This window comes from Adiantum capillus-veneris, chromosome 6, assembly GCF_014529385.1.
Source record: "Adiantum capillus-veneris isolate H3 chromosome 6, ASM1452938v2, whole genome shotgun sequence".
Classification (NCBI taxonomy): Eukaryota; Viridiplantae; Streptophyta; class Polypodiopsida; order Polypodiales; family Pteridaceae; genus Adiantum; species Adiantum capillus-veneris.
The window spans coordinates 81,587,892-81,614,656 of record NC_140936.1 but is presented as its reverse complement, the minus strand read 5'-3'; the positions used below and the strand labels follow the sequence as shown (position 1 = coordinate 81,614,656).

Here is a 26,765-nt window from a genome sequence, read left to right as displayed (position 1 = left end):
TCCTGTAATGAAAGTCCTAATTGGCGTATACCAAAGAATTCATTCATCTTAATAGCCTGATGTGCAGGAGGGAGATAGTGTTCTTTGATTGCTTGCTTCATTTTCTCCCAAGACGGACTACTCATGGGATTATCTCTGCAGTGTTGCTTCCACCAAAGTTTGGCATCTCCGCTGAGACGGAACATACCCAACATTGTTTGGTTTCCTGCGCAATTCCTGCAGCTTTAAAATAGTCGTCCATAGCATCTAACCACACTTCGGTATCTCACTCTAAATTGGGTCCCTCTCCCTTGAAGGTAGGGAGTTGCACTTGCTTTAGTAGTAATTTTTTCTCTTAAGCAACAGTGTAAAGGCTATTTACGCGAGTATTTCCTTGAGATTGAATCAGTGGAATCTAGTACCAGATGAAATCTCTCTTACTTATGCTTTTAACTTATGTCATACTCAAAACTTTTGCACACAGGATGAAGACAATTACCAAACCATAAACAAAACTGCTTATAGCATACCTGTGAGATCCCTAGTATGTACAAGAGTTAATACAATCCATGAAGATCCTACTATGTACAAGGCGATGACAATTCTATACTAGAATCTTGTGGATTTTGGGTGGATCAAATATAGGATCAAAATATACAACATCTTTTGGTCCACTAAAACTCGGACCTACACTTATGGGCCTAATTCTACCAGGGTAGATTACTTTAGACACCTGATCAAACACCCATTGATTCTGTGATACTTGGGTACCATCCACAACAAAGGTTTCCTCTGGATTCTCCGTCCCAATGAAAAAGTATACTTCAATGACTTGAAGATCTTCGGCCCATTTGAGTCTCTTCATATTTAGTCATAAACCTTTTAACTCTCCCGCATCAATGAAGAAAATTCCACCAGATCCTAACCATTTCATCACGCTTTTTCGCACTGAATAGTGTCGGGATAGGCAAGCCCTCATAAATCTAATGTTGAAATCCATGAATTTGCGGTAGGCCTGATGGAAATCTTCCTGCAAAGATGGGGATAATCTCTCTTTCTTTCTCTCCCTCTTTTCAATTAAATATGTCTTTAATTGAATTTGTCAAAGATCATTTATTTTAACCTAACACCTTAAACTTTTCTCTAGGTCCAAAACTTTAATTAACACACGCTCTGATACCACTTGTGACATCCCCAACCCGCCTATACTAAGATCGGGATGGGATTCTTGATAGGTCTCTAGGCCTAATAAAAAATGAGAGTCTCTAAACAAGAAAAATCCAAAGAATAGACCTTTACCATTAACAATGGCTTGGATCTATAGCCCTAGAAGAAGACCTAGTCCTGTTTCGCAGCGGAAACGGGACAACATGTTAAAAGTCCAAAACTATTTCGGCCCTATAACTTTCACAAATTGGGCTAAGGTATCCTCAACCAACGCTTTTGCCTCCCTAACATATGTGAGGGTACAACCGCTGGTGGACTCCTCTCCCAAGTGAAGAAGTTTTCTAAACGTTTTTAGTGCGTAGGGATAGATAGTTGCCTGACCAATCAGGTCCACCCGTCCATGATTGACAACTTTAGTCAATCCCCACTTACCACCCCACACTTACACATGATTCTTTTATTTTCTAATTACTATCACATTGTTTTAACATTTAAAATAATGGTTTCTTTTAACTTTCCATCACAGTAATTCCTTCAATCAAGTATTAAAGACAGTATTGAAAAGCATTCTTTTAACAAACCGACATTTTTAAACTTAAGAGAGGGTATTGTCAATCAAAACATTGTCCATAATAACCATGATTAGTACTCTTCTTGTTTCAAAACCACCTAAGGGTGAAAAACGGCACCCATTCCTTTTCATAAAAACCGGGGTGGAAAAAGTCATCACCCAAAATCCGGGCGCCTATACGCCAACTGGTTGCCCATACAACGGAGCGGTTCCTCTAGGATAAAAACGATATCCTAAGTAGTATCCACAAACATAGACAAGCACGGGGTAAAGACTCCACGTGCACGGAGGTAACCGAGTCATCCATGGCTGACTCGCCATCATTACTTATCACCTGAGACTGATCAACCATCTGCTGTTGCACTGGCATCTGAAGATTCTCCTCTGTAGGCCTACGACTATATAGGCCCAGCCTCATGGTCATGGGACACCCTAATCCGTTTGTGCGTTGTATCTTCCTCATCGAACTGAGGATTTCCTCCGGTTCTTTTCGTAGCCATAGTAGTAGCCGTGGATAATCAGCTAGAGGTTTGCTCTCTAGTGATTTTTGGATAGAGTTTCTCTCTATGTGAGAGAGAAATGGCGAAGACTTCGAGTCTGTCTTTTTTTGTGAAGAGGGGGGGGGGGGGGACATATTTATAGGTTTTTAGGGCTCCTGTGCTGCTTCTGGCAGTACTTACACCTCAAGCCAATCCCCCAGCCTTCCCCTAGCGGCACCTGTTGCTAAATCCAACCTGGGCAAGTTCATCACTGCCCCACACAGCCCCCCCAGATACACAAAATCGATTTTCTGCTTTTTTTTTACCTTTTCATGAATAATTTTGAAAATATCTGCAATTATCTGTAAATATCTAGAAACTTTAGGATAAAAGTCTTTTGCAGTAATGATTGCTAAAACCTTACAATTTATTTAATAATTTGATCAACAGTGTAAACTTCCAGGGCCATAACTATGTCAGTTTTCATCGGAATTCAGTTCTGAAAATTTCTAACCATAGTAAAGTCATGTTTACGGTTCCAAAAATACCAATATTTGCCATGGTCGGACAATTCTACATTGCTTTCTCAATAAACATATCAATTTGATCAAGCTTTATACAATTCTTAAGGTTTCAGAAACTCGGAACCTTACACTGTCCATGCCAAAGGGAAAGGTGTGTGTGTACACGGGCTACGACGTCACTGGGTTGTGACATACCAATCGACAGTCACATCACCGGACATCACAGGGCATCACTTGACATCACATGAGAAATCACATTCAAAATCATTCCAAATCTCAAACCATGATTAATCGGTAACGTATTTAGCAATCGCATCTGGATCCAGTCGGGACCTCACAGATGCCCAATTAACTAATCTATATTGCAATCATGTCTATAGAGATTTATGAGACCGAAATGCTGCAGTCATTTCGTCTTTCAGTTCGTGCACTCAAGCAAATCAAGTACAAATCAATCAGTATCATTTTCGGGAATTCCAGTTCATAAAATCATTCAGCAGAATATTGTCAACCGAGCAGTATCTTTGAAACCCAAAGGGACATCAGTGACTATATTAAAAATCGGGGTAATGCGTTGACAAAGGAGCGGAGTGACTCCCCTCTTGTGCAAGCCCGCTGCACTAGATTCACCTATGCTGAAATCGGGGTCAAGAATTCACAGGTAGAAAAGAAAAGCAAAGCAGTTCAGCGGCCTAGGCATGGGAACCTTGGTCGTCAAAACAGTGGAGCTAAGTGAAGCTCACCAGCATTTCCAAAGGCAAGCCCCCATGAGAAATCGGAACAACAGCACCTTGGATGGAGGGCGTGTTAGGAGTACTCTACCCTCATGCGAGTGGGAACCGAAGGGCTGGAAAGAGACCACTTCAGAGGAAGTAGGAACAGGTACAAGGATGCTACCACAAAATGTATCATCATCAATCAAGCACAACGAAGCCGCGTGTTCTAAAGCACCCGGGATGGAACGAAGTCGCTCATCCTTCTAAGTATCTCCTGGACTGTGATGGGCGCACTTCAGAGACGCGGTGTCTTGAAGTAAGACAACATTAGTAGCCGCAAGCCAACGTTTATCCTAAGATGACTAAGGCCTGCTTCAACACAGTCAGAGCTAAGGAGCAAGAGCCAAGGCTTCTTCACCGTCAGGGGACAACGAGATGTCACCCTAGCAAGTAGTCCGGTGAGACTCGTCGAGGTCAGACTAGACAGCCCCCTCATTCAGCAGCATCAGCAGCAGCGAGGTAGGTGCCAAGGATGGCTCTCCTCAACATCGGCGAATACAAGCCGGTGAGGGAAAGCGCCGTGCTAGATCAGCGTGAGGTCGATAGTACCTCTTGAGGAGAATTCAATTGGCAGGTAAAGGCAAGATGTCCGGATCCTAGCCCCTATCATCAGCGGGTGAGCCAAGCAAGGCAACAATCCTCCAACTCAATCGAGACGCATTCAGCAGCAACCAACCTCCAGATCATCAAAAGCTGGACCAAGTGCCTGCGGACTATCAGGCTACATCTAGAGCCTCAAAGCAGCAAGAGATGAACTTCAAAAGCAGGATCGAGTACCTGCCGACCATCAGGCTACACTAGAGCCCCAGCTCACAGAGACACAAGATCTTCATAAGCAGGACAATGTGCCTGCAGACCATCAGGCTATGTAAGAGTCAGTTTAGCATCGGCAAAGCCGGGAACCCGAATTCGACTCGGTGGACCGTGCACCTTGACACAACAGCGAAGCCGAGGACCCGAAACAACTCGGGTGGACCGTGCCCCTTTCTCAACATCGAAGCCGGGGACCCATAAGTGGTGGACCGAGCCCCTCAGCAAAGCCGGGTACCTGCGAGCGGGTGGACTGAGCACCAAAGCAAATCCGGATGACCCAGAAGTGGTGGACCGAGCACCACAGCGAAGCTGGAGGCGTGCGAGCGGGCGGGCCATGCATACTTTTTCAAGCACAAAGATTGGGGGATAGCCCCCCACAAAGACAGCTCAATGCAAGAACCACATGAGGAAGGCCCCCTCACAAGAAGGCCGGAGGCTAAGTGACGCCTCCCGCAGTGATGGTCCTAGAGATAGCACTGCTCATTAACCTAAGCCAACATCAGCCCAATCAGAGTGGGCTCATCTTCATCAGAAGACAGGCAACCAAGGCTATGTCCACTTAGCGGTGACGTAGACCCACCAAGGAAGCAACCTACATCTAGGCTCAGATAGGAGCCCCTCCAAGGTAAAGACAGCAGATATGCCTATATCCGGCTCACAAGGAGCCCATCCAGGTACCAGAGAGCGTACACCTACACTCGGCTCAGACAGGAGCCCCTACAGGTCCACACGAAGTCAAGACCCACATTCGGCTCAAGGTGGAGCCTCACGAGTACACAAGAAAAGGTATGTGGTGCGCCCACATCGGGCTCAAGAGGATGAGCCCCACCATCAACCGTCTTCTTCCAGCCGCACTATCAGCCCTCATCCAGATCGCAGCGGTTCTAAGCAAGGGAAAACAAGAAGATCCAAGATGAGTGATTCTCAGGTTGTTTTCGTCGGTCAATGAAGGCAGCTTTGTGAAGAACAAGTCAAAGTTCTTCAAGAGCAAAACAGATACATGTGAGCATTCAGGCTCAACTCAAGCGACAAGCTTCAAGCAGATAACAAGGAACAGAAGCGGATCGGCCAATCTTCTTCTCTACGAGTTACCTACTTCAAGTCTTGCCCTCAAGTTTGCAAGACTCAGATCCGAACATTCAAGTTCAATCGAGTCCTGAAGTATGCCAAAGCTTCAAGGTATCAATGGGATTGACTCTCCAACAGTCTCAGAAAAGCCTTGGTTTGTATGCTAAGGAAGAATCAGATAGGCTTCATCTTTTTGGTTCAGGGATCAACTGGTGCTCAATAAGCCTAAAAGGTATCTTCTGCAACGTACCTTACTTCAACGAGCACGTAAGCTCAGATCAAGACTTCCAGGTCTACTCGAGCACTCAGTAAGTGCTTCAAGAAGGAAAATCCAAAGGCCAAATCTTCAAGAGGTAGCTTACAACCTCGGCAATCAAGCCTAAGGATCCCATTCGGTAGAGTACCTTACTCTCCATAGAAAGTGAAGCGAGCAAATCTTTTTGGGGCACTCTACTCCCGCACCCATGCAATCAACTCAACTAAACGCGAAGTGGACCTTCGTCGCCAATTAGGAAGGAATCAGCACAAAGTCATTCAAATCTACTTTCCAAGAAGCAGTGGGAATCACGTGACTTGGTTCTCTGTCACAAGATGGGCACCATGTGCCAATAGAAAAGAACAGACTGAACAGACTTTTAGCACTTCAAAAACAACTGAACTAAAAGAGAGAGACAACACGCGACACGGAGTGGCGGAATTCTACCCCAAAGAGTATTGGCCCCAAACCTTGGCGCCCCTTTCGGTATTTCTTTATATTGCATCAACACAGTACAAGCCGGTACTCCAGACTCTGCACCTTCTCCAGGAAGCATGCCAGAGAATGAGCCCTAACCTTATATTTAAAGGCCCTAGGCCCCAAAAGTAGTTCACAGTAAAAAGCCTTCAAACTCAAAAGCTCTTGGTCCAAAAGCAATGCCAAAAAGCTACCAGCGTAATTTACGGAAATCCATACAGTTGCCACGTCAGCAATCAGTGCAAACGTGAAAATCCGTACAGCCTGCCACATCATCAGTCAACGTGATTTTCAGAAATCTGCCACGTCATCAACCAGCTTCGCAATTTCTTCTGTGTGTGTGTGAGTCCTGCTTTATTTTATTTCTTTATGTCACTTGGGGCTCCATCGGACGGGTCCCCATAAGTTGGTAGGACTTCTTCTTCTGTTACTTGTTTTTCTTAGGGTTTAGGCCCCTCAGCCGACATCTGCAAGTTGGCTCCATTCTTCAGGGCTTTCACACGTCAGCAGTTTGTTACATTCTCACACTCAAGACGAGTGCTGCATCGTCACTGCAGCATCAGGTCTCATATCCGGAACAGACAGGTTCCTCGGCATGGATCAACGCAGCAACGTGATCTATGTCACTCAATGTATATTCTTACCCTCAAGCCCCATCAAAAGTGCCAAGCGGACTTGGTACCCACATCTTTCTGCCTTTCAACCAGCACGACTGTTTGAGATAGACATTGCCTTCTCGGTAAGACCGCTCATGCAACCCATTTTGGATTTCGTAGACGCACTACGTTCTACATCCTCCAAAGCATTAATTAGGGAGTTTCCTGCCCTAACAATGCTACTCTTGGGACGAGAGTTTTCTAAGGGGAGGTGTATGTTAGACTCCGCTCGAGCGGGGTCCTCCGGGGTGACGGTGGGACGTGACCAGCCGATCTTGGCAAACCACGGCTCGGTGCTGCGGGGCGCGCGATGGACCCGGTATGGGGACGACGGACGATGGGACATAGTTCTGCTTGATATTCTCCTCATCTCATCGTTTGGGCACTACGGACGCGTGAGAGGGTTTGAGAGTGCTCGGTAACGGGAGTGTCTCCCTCCACTTTACAACATGGAGGTAATCGGGGGAGTCCGCCATGCACGGGGACTCCATGACCCAGTTTCGGGGCCGTCGGCTCTTCGTCGGCGGGTCACATCGGCGAGCGTCGGCTTTGCGCTACGCGCAGATGGGTTGTCCGTTTTAAACGTTTAGGTACTCAACGCGGAGGCCTCAACTTCCTCTTCGAGTTCAACCATGCACATTCACGAACGCGCAAGGCGCTCCTCGTTTGCGACCGACGGCTGTCGGCAGATTCGGCCCGACCTGGCCCGGAGGTTCTATCGGAGTAGACTATGCTAAACCAAATGCTTCAAGGTAAAGTTCCACAATCTGAGGAATATCTGCTAGGTCCTCCTCCTTTATCCACTTTACATCCAATGCAAGATAGTTCTTGAATTTAACTTAGAACCGCTTAATCACTTTACCTTTAATCTTTCTATCTTTATGTGCTAGTATCTGTTCTGGAACGAGTATCTCCTCACTTTCCTCCACTTCGGGTTGCTCATCTGGTTCCCCATCATCGGGCACATCGCCTTTAAAAGGCTTCAAGAGACTCACATGAAAATCATTGTGAATTCTCCAAGTATGGGGCAGCTTCAGTCCAAAGGAGACATCATTGTGAATTCTCCAAGTATGGGGCAGCTTCAGTCCAAAGGAGACATCATTTATCTTTTCTTTTATCTGGAAAGGGCCATAATACCTCATGCCCAGCTTTGGAAAAAGCCGCTCCTTTCCTTTTCGTTTTCTAGGCGTGCCTTCTCAAAATGTAAGAGCACCCAATCGTTCTCCTTTAATTTCAAATCCCGACGATGTCAATTTGCTGCCTTCTCATATCTTTCTTGAGATTTCTCTAAAGCCTTCCGGACCTTGACAAAAGCGGTGTCCACGTCTCGCGTGTACGACCGTCAGCTTCAAAAATCTTATCCTGGGTCTGGGGAATGTTGTGAACTAGTTGATTCGCTTTTTTTTTTCTTTCCTTGCGCCTTGGGACCTACAGGTAGCGTCTTTCGCTTTACTGTCCAATGGTACGTTAGAGTCAATCATCAAAACCCTAAGACACACTATCATTTGATTCCTCTTTCTCTGGAATCCTTTGATGAACTTGCATCAAGTTTTCTTAGTTCGTTGGTTCGCCAGAATCCTGTGATGAGCTATTATCTGGTTCCCTTGATTCATTCTCTTCACTGGAAGACTCTTGCCTTCTTGATACTATCCTATCCGTCGCATAAGTCAATGAGCCGGCATGCATTTCAAATCGTTGCTTAGTCATGTCCCATGGAGTCAGACTTCTGGTTTAAAGCATAGTCTTGAATCTCTTTAGCAAATCATAGCAAAACCGCTCAATCTGGTCTTTCAAAAGAATCTACGACAAGTATCCCAAAATCTCTGGCAGTAGTCTTCCAATGTATCTTTCTCAGTCACTTTCAAGTGATGCCAAGGCATGATGATATCTCTTGCATATTCATCGTTCTTTTCAAGTAAGATGCCACCTTTCGCTCCCAGAATGTTCTAAGAACCACGCTCCAAAGAAGGCGACGTCAAACTTTTGTTCAACTCAAGGGCTCGATGGGTGTCCTGGCTCGACTCCCTTCCTTGAACTCCCTGGTTTTCTTGGTGATCTGATCATTGTCAAAAGAGGACGACCTCTCCTCCTTTAAAGGGCTAGATGGCCTTCTATGGCTTCTAGACTTTGTTTCAATAATCGTCTTCAAAAGAATCTTGTCTTAGATGCTTAGAAATTAAAGAAGCTTCTTAGCACCCTAACACTTCAAATGGCGTCTATCCCGTGTGTTGTTGTAGGCAAACTCCACCAAGGGCAAATACTTTTCCCATGTAGTTTTCTGATCCAAAGAAGAAGACTTCAACAAATCCAGTACAACTGAATTTGCAATCTCATATTACTCATCTATCTGCGGGTGGAAAGATGACGCGAACTGTAACCGTGTGCCAATGTTCTCCCAAATAGCCTTCCAAAACAAACTCGTGAATCGGGGATCTTTGTCAGAAACTATTGTCTCAGGCATGCCATGTAATCTGAAAATCTGTGAAATGAACAGTCTCGCTAAATGATCCGGCTTGACTGTTAACTTCACTAGAACAAAGTGAGCTTGCTTGCTAAATCTGTCGATGACAATCCACATGCCATCATGCTCACTCTGTGTCTTCGGGAGATCAAAAATAAAATCCATAGCAATACTTTCCAAGGGGCGGTCGGAATGGGTAAAGGCTGTAACAATTCCTGTGCTTTATGCCTGTCAAAGTTGACCTTCTGGCATACCAAGCAACTGCGTACAAAGTCGTCCACATCCTTCTTGAGTCTTGGTCAAAAGAAGTAACGCTCCACACCTTTCAAGGTGGTATCAATGCCGCTGTGACCCGTAAAAGGTGGACAATGGCATTCAGTTAGAATCTTTTCCCTCAACGGTTGTGTAACGCTAGAGAAAATCTCTAGCTAATTATCCACGGCTACCACTATGGCTCCGAAAAGGACCCAAGGAAATCTTGAGTCTGATGAGGAAGATACAACGCACAAACAAACTAGGGCGTCCCATGACCATGAGGCTGGGCCTAGTCATAGGCCTACGGAGGAGAGTCTTCAGGCGCCAGTGTAGCAGCAGATGGCTGATCAGTCTCAGGTGATGAGTAATGATGGCGAGTCAGCCATGAATGAGTCGGTTACCTCCGTGCACGTGGAGTCTTTACCCCGTGCTTGTCTATGTTTGTGGATACTACTTAGAATATCATTTTTATCCTAGAGGAGCCGCCCGGTTGTATGGGCAACCGGTTGGCGTATGGGCGCCTGGATTTGGGTGTGAACTTTTTCCACCCCGGTTTTTATGAACAAAGAATGGGTGCCGTTTTTCACCCTTAGGTGGTCTTGAGACAAGACGAGTACTGGTCATGGTTATTATGTACAATGTTTTGATTGACAGTATCCTGTCTTAAGTGTAAAGATGTCGGTTTGTTAAAAGAATGCTTTTCAATACTGTTTTTAATACTTGATTGAAGGAATTACTGTAAAGGAAAGTTAAAAGAAACCATTATTTTAAATGTTAAAACAATGTGATAGTAATTAGAAAATAAAAGAATCATGTGTGAGTGCGGAGTGTAAATGGGGATTGACTAAGGTTGTCAATCATGGACAGGTGGACCTGATTGGTCAGGTAACTATCCATCCCCGCGAACTAAAACGGTTTAGAAAACTTCTTCACTTGGGAGAGGAGTCCACCAACGGCTGTGCCCTCACATATATTAGGGGGGAAAAAGCGTTGGTTGAGGATACCTTAGCCCAACTTGTGGAAGTTATAGGACCGAAATAGTTTTGGACTTTTAACATGTTGTCCCGTTTCCGTTACGAGACAGGACTATGTTTTCTTCTAGGGCTATAGACCCAAGCCATAATCAATGGTAAAGTTCTATTCCTTGGATTTTTCTTGTTTAGAGACTCTGATTTTTATTAGGCTTAGAGACCTGTCAAGGATCCCATCCCGATCTTGGCATAGGCGGGTTGGGGATGTCACAGACAGTCCCGAGGAAAACAAGCTGAAATGATGACGTTGCACTGTCGTACGGTCAACACTCGCAAATTGCGGCGGAAATTACGAAGAGCCACGTGGCAGGCAACGTACGGAAAAGCAGCAATATATGGCAGCTTTTGGGCCTGCTTTATTCTACGCAAGCTTGAGAAAGAGAAAGGGGCTTTATTTTTGAAGTTGCTTTGTTTTGTAAGTCTATTTTTGGGGCAGCTTTTGGGGCTCTGCTTTTGGCATCCCTTGTAATTCTTTATAAGTGTGGTTTGGGCTCCCACTTCTCAGAGCATCTGGACGCAAAGTTTGAGAGTGAGACCCAACCACTCCCTTGTTCTTTGAGCACAGATTTTAATACAAAAAGAAATATCGAAAGGGGCGTTGGTCTTTGAGGCCAATACCTCTTGGCATGGAACTCCGTCCGGGTGTGGTTTATAACTCTTGTAACTCTTTATAATTGTGGTTTGGGCTCCCACTTCTCAGAGCATCTGGACGGAAAGTTTGAGAGTGAGACCCAACCACTCCCTTGCTCTTTGAGCACAGATTTTAATACAAAACGAAATATTGAAAGGGACGCTAGTCTTTGGGGCCAATACCTCTTGGCATGAAACTTCGCCTGAGCCGGTGACGAATCAAATTGTAAATTGTTTTGAAGTGAATTCTTGTCGTGTCACGGTAGATTCTTGACTTGGACTGTCCAAGTCTATTATAGTGGTATCGGAGCGCGGCCGATTTCTCTTCTATCGGGAATCCGATCCTTTTTACGCTGCACTTATGGATTCAAGCAAAGGACGTCGACTTCCTCTGCATCCGGAGATGCGGGAAGAGATCACGAAGAAGATTCACGTGAGGAGTACGTCCCACCTCGGCCTACTCAGGTGGAGCTTGAAGAGATGGAACATCGGAGATTGGTCGATAATGCGACAAAGTTGATATTAAATTTTGCGAAAAACCCTAAACTTGCAAAGTTTTTCACCCAGACCTCCTTCGACGAGGTGCACTCAAAGTGGCGGCAAACCACGGAGCCACCCCTCAAACCGGCGCTCAAACAATCTCCTACTCCGAGGATGTTTACAGAGCAAGAATTGGAAGAGGTGTTTGATGCCTGATTAGCCAGCTTTTTGACGTGCAGAACAAAAGCAAAAAGCACGACAAACAGCAGAACAAAGGAACTGACTTCCCAGGTTATTTGGGTCGTCAATCTACGTTTGCCTCGGCAAGCAAGCACAAGAAGCGTGTGCGATTTGAAGGAGTACCTAGTTGTTCTTCTTCTTGTTCTAACAACTCTTCTAGCTCTTCCGACTCGAGCAAAGAAGACAGGAAAGGGAAAAAGCGAAGCAAAAAGCAACGCTTCGGAAAGGGCAAGAAAAAGGCAAAGAAGTCTAAATCTCACCTAGTTTCGGACAGTTCTACAGAGGACTCGTCTTTGGATAGTTCGGACTCCGACGACAGTGGATTTTACGCAAGGAAGAAGAATTTTTATAAAGCCAACCAGTATGACTTTCTGGAAGATAAAAAGAAAGAATTTAAAGAAGGTGGACAGTCAATTAAATTTGACACGTTTTCTGGATTTCGAGATGCTTCGAAGGCTTTGGCCTTCATACAGCAGTTTAACATAGCTTTCTCTCAAGGACGTTACTCAGACCACTCCAAGATTCGGAGGGCTACCTCTTACTTAACGGGAAATGCTCGAACTTGGTAGTCCTATAAACAGACTTGGATACTCCAAGTCAAGATTCTACCGTGACACGACAAGAATTCACTTCAAAACAATTCACAGTTCACAATTGATTCGACATTGGCCCGACGGAGTTTCGTGCCTAGAGATATTGGCCCCAAAGACTGGCGCCCCTTTCGGCATTTCTTTTTGTATTAATCTGCAACTCAAAGTACAAGGGAGTAGGAGGCTCTCACTCTCAAACTCTGCGTCCAGATGCTCTGAGAAGTGGGAGGCCTGTCCACACTTAGCCTGCCCACACTTATAAAGAGATTACAAGGCATGCCAAAAGCAGAGCCCCAAAAGCTGTCCCAAAAGCTGGCCATAAAAAGCAGACAAAAATAGTGCATCTCCTCTCACAAGCCTTGGTAAGAAATAAAGCAAAGCTTTAAAATAAATAAAGCTCTCTCTCTCTCAAGCATTGCGTGAGTTCTGCGTAGCCAAAAGCTGTCGTAAACAGCGCCGCAAAACACGGACTTCCGTACACTGTTGCCACGTCATCAGCCCCGCGAAGTGCACCGCATTTTTCAAGATCAGCAGTCCAGCAGGGCACACACCAGGCAGTCGTGTGTACAGGGCAGCCACGTCACGAGTTTATGACATACCCCCCTCTTGAAAGCATTGTAATCGCCCTCGATTACGTCTACAAAACAGACAGAAGCCATAAACTGTCTTAGCAGACACTAACTATTAGTACCGACGCACTAGGAACACACATCTAGCACATGTACCAATCGACAGTCACATCACAGGACATCACATGACAAATCACATTCAGCATCCATTCGGATCTCAACCATGATTTTATCAACAATGCAATTAGCAATCGCATCTAGATCCACTTAGGACCTTGTAGATGCCCGATTGATTAATCCCTATTGCAACCATGTCTATCGAGATCATTCAGACCAAAATGCTGCAATCATTTCGTCTATTAGTTCCTGCACTTAAACAAGTCAAGAACAAATCAGTATCATATTATCGGGAATTCCAGTTCCAACAGAATATTGTCAGCTCTCAGTATGCCCGAGGCTCAAAGAGACATCGGTGACTCTAGTATCCAAAAACCGAGGCATCTGTTGACAAAGAAGCGGAGCAACTCCCCTCTTGTGCATACCCGCTACACCAGATTTCCGGCCAAGATGAGTTCGGGGTTCCAATTAATATAGACTATGCTAAACCAAAAGATTCAAGGTAAAGATTCACAATCTGAGGAGTATCTGCTAGGTCCTCCTCCTCCATCCACTTCGCATCCAATGCAGGATAGTTCTTGAATTCAACCAAGAACCGCCTTATCACTTTACCCTTAATCTTTTTGTCTTTATGTGCCAATATCAGTTCTGGAACAAGGATCTCCCCGTTTTCTTCCACTTCGTGTTGCTCATCAGGCTCCCCACATCGCCTTTAAAAGGCTTCAAGAGACTCACATGAAAAGCATTGTGAATTCTCCAAGTGTCAGGCAGCTTCGGTCTATAGGAGACATCATTTATCTTTTCGGAGATCTAGAAAGGTCCGTAGTATCGCATACTAAGCTTTGGAAAAAGCCTCTCCTTTCCCTTTTTCTTTCTCAAGCGTGCCTTCTCAAAACGTAAGAGCACCCAATCGTTCTCCTTCAATTTCAAATCACGACGATGGCAATCTGCTGCCTTTTTCTGTCTTTCTTGAGATTTCTGCAAGGCCTCGCCGACCTTGGCAAAAGCAGTGTCCAAGTCACGTGTGTATTCATCGGCTTCAAAAATCTTATCTTTCGTGCTTAAGAAGTGTGGAACCTTCGTAGCACCTTCAATAATCTCAAATAATGGCTTCCCCGTCAAAGAGTGCATCGTGTTGTTGTAGGCAAATTCCACCAAAGGTAAATACTTTTCTCATTGAGTCTTCTGATCCGAGATGTAAGACTTCAATAAATCTAGTGCTACTGAATTGGCAATCTCAGATTGCCCATCAGTCTGCCGGTGGAAAGATAACGAGAACTGCAACCGCGTGCCAATGTTCTCCCACATTGCCTTCTAAAACAAACTCATGAATCTGGCCTCCCTGTCGCAGACAATCGTCTCGGGCATGCCATGTAATCTGAAGATCTCGGCCACAAACAATCTCGCTAAGTGATCCGGCTTGACTGTTTTCTTCACTTGGAATGAAATGAGCTTGCTTGCTAAATCTGTCGATAACAGTCCAGAATCCAGATACCATCGTGACCACTCTGTGTTCTCGGAAGATCAAAAATGAAATCTATTGCAATACTTTCCAAGGGGCGGGTGGATATGGGCAACGGCTGTAACAATCCCTGTGCTTTATGCTTGTCAAACTTGACCTTCTGGCATACCAAGCAACTGCGCACAAACTCATCCACATCCTTCTTGAGTCTCAGCCAAAAGAAGTATCTCTCTACCCCTTTCAAGGTAATAGCAATGCCGCGATGACCCGTAAAAGATGGACAGTGGCATTCGGTCATAACCTTTTTCCTCAACGGCTGTGTAACACACAACATGGTTTTCCTCATCAAGTAGCCATCCCGAATGGAATATCCCACTACTATCTCTCCATTCCGTATCCGGGTGAAAATATCTTCAAAATCTGTATTTCTGGCATACTGATCGACCATATTCTCGAAGCTCCTATGATATATCGCGGAAATAGCCAGAACCAACGCCTTCCGAGACAAAGCATCTGCCACCAAATTCTTATGTCCCTGCACATGGACAATCTGGAAGTGAAACTGTGACAAGATGTTCCCACCGCATCTGCTTTCCCGATAGCTGCTTCTGTGACAAGAAGTAGTGTAAACTCAGGTGGTCTGTGAAGGCAGTAAAATCCGCTCCGGATAGGTAATGTCGCCACTGAGTAAAGAGCATGGATGACCGCCAAAAGCTCTCTCTCATAAATCTATGCTGTCAATTCCGGCCTTGAGAACAATCGGCTCTCGTAGGCAATGACATGGCCTTCTTGCATTAAGACCACACCCAGACTACGACCACAAGCATCACAATATACTTCAAATGACTTCTGCAAGTCCGGCAAAGTCAAAACTGGTCCTATAGTCAATTTCTCTTTCAATGTCTGAAAGGCAGTCACCTCTGTGGGTCCCCACGAGAAAGGGACTCCTTTCTGTCTCAAGATATGCAAAGGGGAAGCAACCTCTGAACCGCCTATAGTACGAACACAATCCCGTGAAGCTTCTAACTTCATGGACATTCTTCAAATCAGGCCAATCACGGATAGTCTCTATCTTCGCCGGGTCCATCTGGATTCTGCACTCCTGCTGCTGAGACAATGTGTCCCAAAAAGTGTATCTTGGGTAGGAAAAATTCACTTTTCTTCGCATTAATCATCAACTTGTGATCTCGTAATGCCTGAAAGACCTGTAGCAGATGTTCTCTATGTTCTGCCTCATCCTTGAAAAAAAAATTGGTGTCGTCAAAGAAAGTGCCAACAAATAGTCTGTACTCTCGAAAAATCTTGTCCATCATCCGGTTAAATGTCGCAGGAGCATTGGTTAGGCCAAAAGGCATCACCAAAAACTCAAATAACCCAAAAGTCATCCGAAAAGCTGTCTTGTAGACATCTCTCAGCGCGACTCGGATCTGATGATATCCGCTCTTCAAGTCGATCGATCTAAAACACGAGGATCCCTATAGTCGGTCAAGAATATCATCGATCCTAGGAATCGGAAATCTATTCTTGATGGTGATTTTGTTGAGAGCTCTATAATCGATGCACATTCTCCAAGATCCGTCTTTCTTCAAAACCAACAACACTGGAGAGCAATACGGTGAAGTACTAGGCTGGATGTCACGTGCACATCTAACCCTATGTGTACGTGGACAAGCTACTTCATGACATGGGTTGGGTTCAGTTCAGTTAACCTAGCTTAGAAAGTGTTCTGGCACTTTTGTGAGTCTGTTCGCAGACCGTGCATGTCCAGGCACTTAGAGTAGATACATATCCTCTGATTTGCACTGGCCCGGCGGAGTTCCGTGCCGAGAGATATTGACCCCAAAGACTCGCGCCCCTTTCGATATTTCTTTATGTATTAATCAATGTCAAAGTACAAAGAGCGGCTAGGGTTTCACTCTCAGACTCTGCGTCCAGATGCTCTAAGAAGTGAGCCCTAATCCGCGTATTTAAATGTTACAAGGGATGCCCAAAAACAGAGCCCCAAAAGCTTGAAATCAAAAGCAGTCTCTCTCTTTCTCCATGAGAGCCAAAATAAAGCAAGTTCGTTCTTTCTCTCCCTTTCTCTCAAAGCGTAGCAAAAAAACAGCCCAAATTGCGTCGCTAGCTGAGAAAAAGTATTCCCTTGATTTTCGAAAATCCGTACACTGCTGCCACGTGGCACTAGCGCCAGCTTTTAGGGTTTTTCAGCCACCTAGGGTTTCAGCCAGCAGTTAGGGTTAGGGTTTCCAAAAAATTAGGGTTTCTAAAAATTAGGGTTTCTGAAAAAAATTAGGGTTTGCAGGATTTTTAGGGTTTCTGCTGCCGGTAGCCACATCATCACTTTGTGATATACCCCCCTCTTGAAAGCATTGTAATAGACCGCGATTACGCCTAGGGTTTTTCAGCCACCTAGGGTTTCAGCCAACAGTTAGGGTTAGGGTTTCCAAAAAATTAGGGTTTCTAAAAATTAGGGTTTCTGGAAAAAATTAGGGTTTGCAGGATTTTTAGGGTTTCTGCTGCCGGTAGCCACATCATCACTTTGTGATATACCCCCCTCTTGAAAGCATTGTAATAGACCGCGATTACGCCTGCAAAACCGACAAAAACCATAAACCGACACTGACTGTTAGTACCTACGTACTAGGAACACACATCTAGCACATGTACCAAATCGACAGTCACATCAGAGGACATCACTAGACATCACAGGACATCACATGACATTCAACATTCATCCGGATCTTAGACCATGATTTATCTGCAATGTAGCTAGCAATCACATCGAGGTCCAATCGGGTCCTCATAGATGTCCGATTGACTAACCCCTATTGCAACCATGTCTATTCGAGATCAATCAGACCAAAATAATGCAGTCATTTCGTCTATCAGTTCCTACACTTAAGAGAAGTTAAGAACAAATCAGTATCATAATCAAGAATTCCATTTCATTAAAGTCATACAGCAGAATACTGTCAGCTTTCAGTATCCTTGAAGTTCAAAGAGACATCAATGACTCTAGTATCTAAATCAAGGCATCTGTTGACAAAGGAGCGGAGCGACTCCCCTCTTGTGCATCCCACTGCACTAGATTTGCGGCCAAGCTGAATTCTGGGTTCCGTTTGGAATAGACTATGCTAAACCAAAAGCATCGAGGTAAAGTTTCACAATCTGAGGAGTATCTGCTAGGTCCTCCTCTTCCATCCACTTCACATCCAATGCAAGATAGTTCTTGAACTTAACCAAGAACTGCCTTCGGACTTTACCTTTATTCTTCGTATCCTTATGTGCCAAAATTTGTTCAGGAACAAGGATCTCCTCGTTTTCTTCCACTTCGGGTTGCTCATCAGGCTCCCCATCATCAGGCACATCACCCTTTAAAGGTTTCAAGAGACTCACATGGAATGCATTGTGAATCCTCCAAGTATCTCGCAGTTTCAATCGGAAGGAGACGTCATTTATCTTTTCAGTGATCTGGAAAGGTCCGTAGTATCGCATACTAAGCTTTGGAAAAAGCCTCTCCTTTCCCTTTTTCTTTCTTAGGCGTGCCTTCTAAAAACGTAAGAGCACCCAATCATCCTCCTTCAATTTCAAGTCGCGACAATGGCGATCCGCTGCCTTTTTCTGTCGTTCTTGAGACATCTGCAAAGTCTCGCGAACCTTGGCAAAAGCAGTTTCCAAATCTCGCGTATATTCATCCGCTTCAAAGATCTTATCTTTTGTGCTAAAGAAGGGTGGAACCTTCGCAGCACCTTCAACAATCTCAAATGGCGCCTTCCCCGTTGAAGAGTGTATCATGTTATTGTAGGCAAATTCCACCAAAGGTAAGTACTTTTCGAATTGAGTCTTCTGATCAGAGATATAAGACTTCAATAAATCTAGAACCACTGAATTTGCAATCTCAGATTGCCCATCAGTCTACGGGTGGAACGATGACGAGAACTGCAACCGCGTGTCAATGTTCTCCCAAATTCCCTTCCAAAACAAACTCGTACATCCGGGGTCTCTGTCGGAGACAATCGTCTCACGCATGCCATGTAATCTGAAGATCTGGGCAACAAACAGTCTCGCTAAGTGATCCGGCTTGCCTGTTTTCTTCACTGGAATGAAATGAGCCTGTTTGCTAAATCTGTCAATAATAGTCCAGATACCATCGTGACCACTCTGTGTTCTCGGGAGATCAAAAACGAAATCCATCGCAATACTTTCCCAGGGGCGGGTGGGTATGGGTAAAGGCTGTAACAATCCCTGTGCCTTATGCCTGTCAAACTTGACCGTCTGGCATACTAAGCAACTGCGCACAAACTCTTCCACATCCTTTTTGAGTCTCGGCCAAAAGAAGTATCTCTCTACCCCCTTCATGGTGGTAGCAATGCCGCGGTGACCCGTGAAAGGTGGACAGTGGCATTCAGTCATAACCTGTTCCCTCAACGGCTGTGTAACGCACAACATAGTCTTTCTCATCCAGTAGCCTTCCCGAAGGGAGTATCCAGCTACTGTCTCCCCATCCCGTATCCGTGTGAAAATATATGCAAAATATGTATCTGTGGCATACTGATCGACCATATCCTCAAAGCTCCTATGATGTATCGCGGAAATAGCCAGAACCAACGACTTCAGAGACAAAGCATCTGCCACCACATTCTTTTGTCCCTGCGTATGGACAATCTGGAAGTGAAACTGTGACAAGATGTTCGCCCACCGCGTCTGCTTTTCCGAAAGCTGCTTCTGTGATAAGAAGTAGCGCAAACTCTGATGGTCTGTAAAGACAGTAAAATCCGCTCCGAGTAGGTAATGCCGTCACTGAGTAAGAGCATGGATAACAGCCAAAAGCTCTTTCTCATATATCTGTACTGTCATCTCCGGCCTAGAGAACAATCGGCTCTCGTAAGCAATGATGTGGCCTTCTTGCATCAAGACCGCACCCAGACTACGACCACAAGCATCACAATATACTTCAAATGACTTCTGCAAGTCCGGCAAAGTCAAAACTGGTCCCGTAGTCAATTTCTCTTTCAATGTCCGAAAGGCAGTCACCTCTGTGGATCCCCACGAGAAAGGGACTCCTTTCTGTGTCAAGATATGCAAAGGGGAAGCAACCTCTGCAAACTTTCGTATGAACCGCCTGTAGTACGAGCACAGTCCCAAGAAGCTTCCAACTTCACAAACATTCTTCAAATCGGGCCAATCATGTATAGTCTCTATCTTGGCCGGATCCATTTACACTCCTGCTGCTGAGACAATGTGTCCCAAAAGTGTATCTTTGGTAGGAAAAATTCACTTTTCTTTGCATTAATCACTAACTTGTGATCTCATAATGCCTGAAAGACCTGAAGCAGATGATCTTTGTGCTCTGCCTCATTCTTGGAGAAAACAATGATGTCGTCAAAGAAAGTGCCAACAAATAGACTGTACTCTCGAAAAATCTCGTCCATCATCCGGTTATTGGTTAAGCCAAAAGGCATCACCAAAAACTCAAATAACCCAAAAGTAGTCCGAAAGGCTGTCTTGTAGACGTCTCCCAGCGCGATTCGGATATGATGATATCCAATCTTCAAGTCAATCCTGCTAAGGCCCGAGGACCCCTGTAACCTGTCGAGTATATCATCGATCCTAGGAATTGGAAATCTGTTCTTGATGGTGATTTTGTAGAGAGCTCTATAATCGATGCACATCCTCCAAGATCCGTCTTTCTTCAAAAACAACAACACTGGAGAGCAATACGGTGAAGTACTAGGCTGGAGACCCTTTTCCAAGAGGTCTTTCACTTGGTTCATAATCTCTTCATTCTGAGCTCAGCTCACACGGTAAGGTGGCCGGTTCGGTGGTGTGCTTCCAGGTATCGGATCAATGGTATGATCTTCAGGACGAGCAGGGGGTAACTCTCTTGGTAGGCCCTTTGAGAAGCAATCGGCGTGAGTGGAGAAAATCTTGGCGTTCTTTATCAAGTTTAGACATATTTATCCTATCCTTATCGCTCAATTCTTTCATAAAGATCGAGTAAACAAACAGACTGGATTCATTAATTTTGAAATGGCCGAAGCCGATACAATAGGGACAGACTCGCCCTTCAGTTTAATATCAAGTACAATTGTTCTGCCCTTTTCCGTAGTCAAAGTCGCATTTCTCGCCCAATAATCGACCACAGCGTTGTTCTTGTGGTACCAGGGAATCCCTAAGAGAACATCACAACCCTCTAAAGGCATTATGAAGAAGTCCTCATGCCCCAAATACCCCTGACAATGCAACTGAAGTTTGTCAATGACAGTTGTAATGGCTACGTCCCTGCCGGGTGCCGCTAGAACTGCCTCCGCAAGTAGTCCCATCCGATCGGGAGTAATTTCGAGCCGCGCCGCCAATTCCGATGAAATGAAGTTGGCCTTAGCTCCTCCATCAAAGAAAATCAGGACCTCTTGATCTTTCACTTTGCCCCAAGCTCGGCAAAGTTCTGTACTCTCATCCATGGTGTCGGGATCGGTACCCACACAATCTGGAACCACTCTTGTTTTCATCTTGCCTTTTCGTCCACGTTCCTCAGCTGCTCTCAAACTCTCAGGCCTGTCGTCGTCCTTATCATTCTATTCTTTCTGTGCCTTTTTAGGGCACTTCGCGGAGATGTGTCCCTGTTCCCCGCATCCAAAGCACTTCCCCTCCTTGATGAATCGAGCTCGGCCCTGAGGAGTAAGCTTGGGTCGTGCATCCTTTTTCTCCGGGTTGCTCTTTTTCTTTCTACTTTCATTCCCAAAAATCTGTTCGGCTCGTTGTGTCATGTTCTCATCTGTGGGGTAGGTCAGACTGCCAGAGTGAATGGCAAAGCCCCGTTACGCATGACTCGTCAACTCTTGAATAGAAGCTAACTTCTGCTCCAAGCAGTGATCTCGGATCTCTGTAGGTAGACCCAAGGTGAACCGCTTAATCTGTTCTCTGAACGAGATCTTCTTGAATGAAGAGGCGGGTAGAAAAGAGCTCCAGAATCTTTCACAATAAGCATTGATTGTATCTTTCTTGGTCATCAGAAGAGGTCATCAGAAGATGGTTCCAAGCAGCTCGTATATCTCGTTCATATTCTTGCATCAACCAAGAAGAAATAAAAAGCTTTTTAAATTTTAGCCATTTAACTGGCGCAGTCTTGTTTAAAAGAAGCGTGGACCACCAAGTACGAGCATTCCCCTTAAGGTAAGAGGTAGCTCTCCGAATCTTGGAGTGCTCTTAATAGCGTCCTCCCGCAAAAGCGATGTCAAACTGCTGTATAAAAGACAAAGCCTTCGAAGCATGTGAGTATCCTGAAAAAGTATCAAACTTGATCGAGTGGCCACCTTCCTTAAACTCTCGGACTTTCTTACTTTTATCTTCAAGAAAAGCATACTGGTTGGCTTTGTAAAAATTCTTCTTGTTCGCATAAAAGTTTCCATCATCAGAATCTGAGTTGTCTGTAGACGAGTCCTCAGTAGAACTGTTAGTCTCTAGGCGAGATTTAGCCTTCTTTGCCTTTTTCTTGCCCTTTCCGAAGCTTTGTTTCTTGCTTCGCTTTTTACCTTTTCTGTCTTCTTCGCTGGAATCTGAAGAGCTAGAAGAACTGTCAGAAGAAGAAGAAGAAGAAAAACTGGGTACTCCTTCAAATCGAACATGCTTCTTCTGTTTCTTTGCCTTGTCAAAAGTCGACTGACGACCCAAATATCCCGGGAAGTCAGTGCTTTTCTTCTGCTTTTAGCCGTACTTTTTGGCTTTCTTTTGCACGTCAAAAAGCTGAGCAATCCGTGCATCAACCACCTCTTGTAATTCCTTCTCTGAATACTGTTTTTGATCAAAAGGTTTCTTGAGAGCGGGTTTCAGGGGTAGTGGTGTTGTTTTCTGCCACTGCGCATGCACTTCCTGAAAAGAAGTCTCGCTCATTTATTTTGCCAATTTCAGATCCTTCGCAAAACTGAGCATCATCTTTGTTGCATCGTCGATCAATTGACGTCGCTTCATCTCTCTTTGCTCCACCTGAGTAGGCCGAGGCGGGCCATACTCTCTGTCTGAATCTTCGTTGTGATCCCTGCCCGCATCTCCAGATGCAGAGGGAGTCGACCGATTCTTGCGTAAAGCCATAGGTGCCGCGGAAAAAAATTTGGGGATCGGATTTCCCGTAGAAGAGAAATCAGCAGTGCTCTGATTCCACTGTAACAAACTTGGACACTCCAAGTCAAGAATCAATCGCGACAACACCAAATAACCACTTCAAAACAATTCACAAATCACAATAGATTTGCACTGGCCCGGCGGAGTTCCGTGCCTAGAGATATTGGCTCCAAAGACTGGCGCCCCTTTCGGTATTTCTTTATGTATTAATCAATGTCAAAGTACAAAGAGCGGTTAGGGTTTCACTCTCAGACTCTGCGTCCAGATGCTCTGAGAAGAGAACCCTAATCCGCGTATTTAAATGTTACAAGGGATGCCCAAAAGCAGAGCCCCAAAAGCCTGAAATCAAAAGCAGTTTCTCTCTCTTTCTCCATGAGAGCCAAAATAAAGCAAGTTCTCTCTTTCTCTCAAAGCGTAGCAAAAAAACAGCCCAAATTGCGTCGCTAGCTGAGAAAAAAGCATTCCCTTGATTTTCGGAAATCCGTACACTGCTGCCATGTGGCACTGGCGCCAACTTTTAGGTTTTTCAGCCACCTAGGATTTCAGCCAGCAATTAGGGTTAGGGTTTCCAAAAAATTAGGGTCTTTGAAAATTAGGGTTTGTAGGGTTTTTAGGGTTTTTGGCAAAAATTAGGGTTTCTTGCAAAAATTAGGGTTTCTGCTGCCAGTAGCCACGTCATCACTTTGTGACAACCTAGCGCTAGCACTTTCTGGCAGAAGAGGTGGCAGGAACAGTTTGTTCAACGGACAACTTCTCAGCAAGACTCCCCCCCTTCCCCCCCCCCACAAGACAACTCTAGCATTCTCACTCACCAGAAGACCTCACGTTTTTGCATTAGATCAGCCAGCGTTTTTGCACTTGCAGATTCTCGGCGACAGTAGAGACAAGGGTTCAGTCGGTCCAATCAGTCTAGATTAGAAGTGATCTAGCACTTTTGTGAGTCTATTCGTAGACAGTGCATGCCCAGTGGCTTAGTATAGATGCATCCTCTGGTTGCACATAGCATGATCATGATTCATAAGCATTCCCATCAGAATCCATTAGAATCAGTTAGGGGATTTTTCCAGTGCATTTAGCCTATTTTACCTATTTTTGACATTTTTCACTTATTAATTTAAGTGACTTTCCAACAAAAGTAGGTAGGGCAAATTGAGTAAGTTTGTATATAAGCAAACTAGAGCTAGCACTATTTGGCAGAAGAGGCAACAAGAGCCAAGCTCAGCAGGCAACTTCTCCAACAAGAACTTGGCGGTACTTCCCTCCAAGCAAGAACCTCCCCTAGCGGTTTGCATCAGCCTTGCCATCGCCAGAAGACCCCAGTGCATAGCGTTTTTGCATCAGCATCCTCTCCACCGAAGCCCCCCTTGTACCTAGCGTTTGCATGATCGCCACTAGGCTGCCAATCTCAGCGTTTTCAGCCTTGAACCGCAGCAGTTAAGCAGCAATTTCCGCATCCAAAACGCAACCAATCTCAACGTTTTTCTCAGCCCAAATCTGCGTTTTTCAGTAACACAAGGTCAGCCCCGATTTCAGCAATTCAGTTGCGGCAGATCTCAGAGTGAGCGATTTTGGACAGCACTTAGAAGCCTTCAGTTTTCAGCCCAGTTGTCGGCCTCGCCATTCGGGTCGTCATCGTCGACATAGTCTAGATTTGCATCCGCCACATGCATCGACATTGTACCACTGTGCAATCAATAGTAGACCACTCTCATCGACGAGAGTGGGGCCTTCGGAGAAGGGTTTTACGAAGTCTTTGGTGTCGTATCTCTCCTCTCTATCTCTCAGTCTCATACACTTGCACGCACAATGTCCATTCACTTGTTTGTGATCATTGCACTCTCTCATTAAGAACGGAAGGCTCTATCTTCCATAAGAACACAAGGAACCTTGAGCACAGTTCGGAGCACTCATCTTGAGCAAAGCGCAAACAATCATTCCACTATACCTAACATTTATACCTCAAAGGGATCATCCCAAGAGGCAAGGATAAGACACGGTGCTAGAGCTGTGAAAGCCTCAATGGCTGCCTCGGGCAAGTCTACGCGCTGACGGCGAGTCTTTACCCCTTTCAAAACATCAGTCATAGGCGTAGCAATGCGTGCAAAATTCTCTATGTGCGAACTATATGCTTAACATAAACCAAGAAAAGAACACACATCATTTGCAGTTTTGGGCAAATCCCAATTACGAACCTGTTCCACCTTCGCGGGATCTAGCTTGACGCCTTTTGCAGAAATGATATAACCCAGATAAGTGACTTCAGTGAGAAAAAATTCAGACTTCTTAGTTGCAATGTACAACTGACACTTATCCAAATGAATTAGTACCCTTTCAACATGTCTTTCATGTTGTTTCCACGATGCAAAAAAAATGAGAATATCATCTAAAAAGATGAACACACATAAACCGACCATATCGTCGAAACGACCTACCATGAGACGATTGAATGCACCCACGGCACCTATCAATCCAAAAGGCATAACAATATACTCCCATTACCCTCGCTCGGTGCAAAAAGCGGTCTTGAAAATGTCACCTTTGAATACCCGTACCTGATGGTATCCACTTTTGAGATCGACCTTGCTGAAAACTTTTGCCCCATTGACCCTATCGAGGATATACTCAATGCGAGGCATCGGAAACTTGTTCTTGACGGTCATCTTGTTTAATGCCCTGTAATCAACACACAAACGAGACGAGCCATCCTTCTTGCGAACAAAAGAGCAGCAAAAGGACTTACACTAGGGCGTATGAATTCTCTAGCCATCAACTCCGTGAGTTGTCGCTCTTAACTCTTCCTCCTGTGTCTTGTTCAATCGATAGGAAGCCTTATTGACAGGCTGTGCCCCCTCCATAAGCTCGATGCGATGGTCCTCCGGCCGCTCGGGTGGGAAACGAGGTGGAAGATCATCCTGCAAAAAGAGATGTTTAAACTTCGTAAACAACTCTGAATACTTAGCTGGAGCCTCAATGCTCTGGGAAACTGGGGCAGCATAGATGAATGCCGCTTGTGCTCCTCGTCGTAATTCACGCTTTACCTGCACATGAGAGATGATAAGCAAGAAATGCAAGCCCTACTTTGAACACAGATTAATACAAAAAGAAATACCGAAAGGGACGCCAGTCTTTGGGGCAATACCTCTTGGCACGGAACTACGTCAGGCCGTGTCGACCTAATTGTGAATTGTGAACTGTTTTGAAAAGAATCTCTATTGTGTCACTGTAGAATCTTGACTTGGGGTGTCCAAGTTTGTTACAAATTGTCCCCATCCAATATATCCTCAGAAGCAAACATCTTGAACACATCTGTGTTGTTCTCAGCCATGGCAAATGCATGCACCTGTTGTGAAACTACCCGACAAGAGGAGAAACGAAGTGAGACTAACGCGTGCTATATAGCACAACCCGAAGAAGACTGTAAGGGAACTATTATGCAGAAAACGGCATTGACAGAAATTTTGCACAAAAGGAAGAAATTGTCTGTGCAATGCTACCTGTAGTGGAAACGGAGGCTGAAATGAGCCCAAATGGAAAATCTGAGCAGACCAATCTCTATGAGCTCTCCCAAAGTATTTGTCGACCTATAACGCTCACCAAAGCTCACTGAACTCTGAGAAAGTGAGCAGGCGTATTTTGGCGATGATGGCGACTAAGCCCGGGAGGACGCAACTTGCTCTGATACCAATTGTTGGACATAGGGTTGCAGGACAGCGCGCACAGCTTTGGAGAAGACGAAGGAAGCTCAAGGCACATCAGAGAGTAGTATACTTAGTGTGCTATGGAAAGATTAGTTAGCCCTAGAGTGATGGGCATATATACAATGCACGGAGGGAAAAACCTCCTAGTGAGGGAAAAAATACCCCGACGGTCCTAAGTGTGTTCACACACATCACTACCACATGTATATGGTAACAACCAAGTACTTGCAGTACCCCTAGGGTTCTCACCGGTACCCACTATCAGTAGCATCAATACCCATTAGAATCTCAACATTTAGCATCATTGTATCAGCATTTTGTGCAAGTAATAAAGTAAGTACTTGCTCT

General features: G+C 45.0%; 1 protein-coding gene across 3 annotated transcripts in view; it reads right to left on the bottom strand.

The window, feature by feature from the left end:
* The window catches only part of LOC147455776 (pentatricopeptide repeat-containing protein At3g16610-like), a 37,203-nt gene that overhangs the window by 5,686 nt on the left and 4,752 nt on the right, over nt 1-26,765 (bottom strand). Inside the window, exon 3 of one of the 3 annotated variants that reach the window (XR_015188412.1) lies at nt 585-1,009. The exons of 1 other annotated variant lie outside the window; for it this stretch is intronic. The gene's annotated coding sequence lies outside the window, so the exon portion shown is untranslated. Of the gene's footprint in view, nt 1-584; nt 1,010-25,738; nt 25,758-26,765 lie in introns of those variants that run through there. One more of the 3 variants, XR_015188413.1, reaches the window with a different exon arrangement.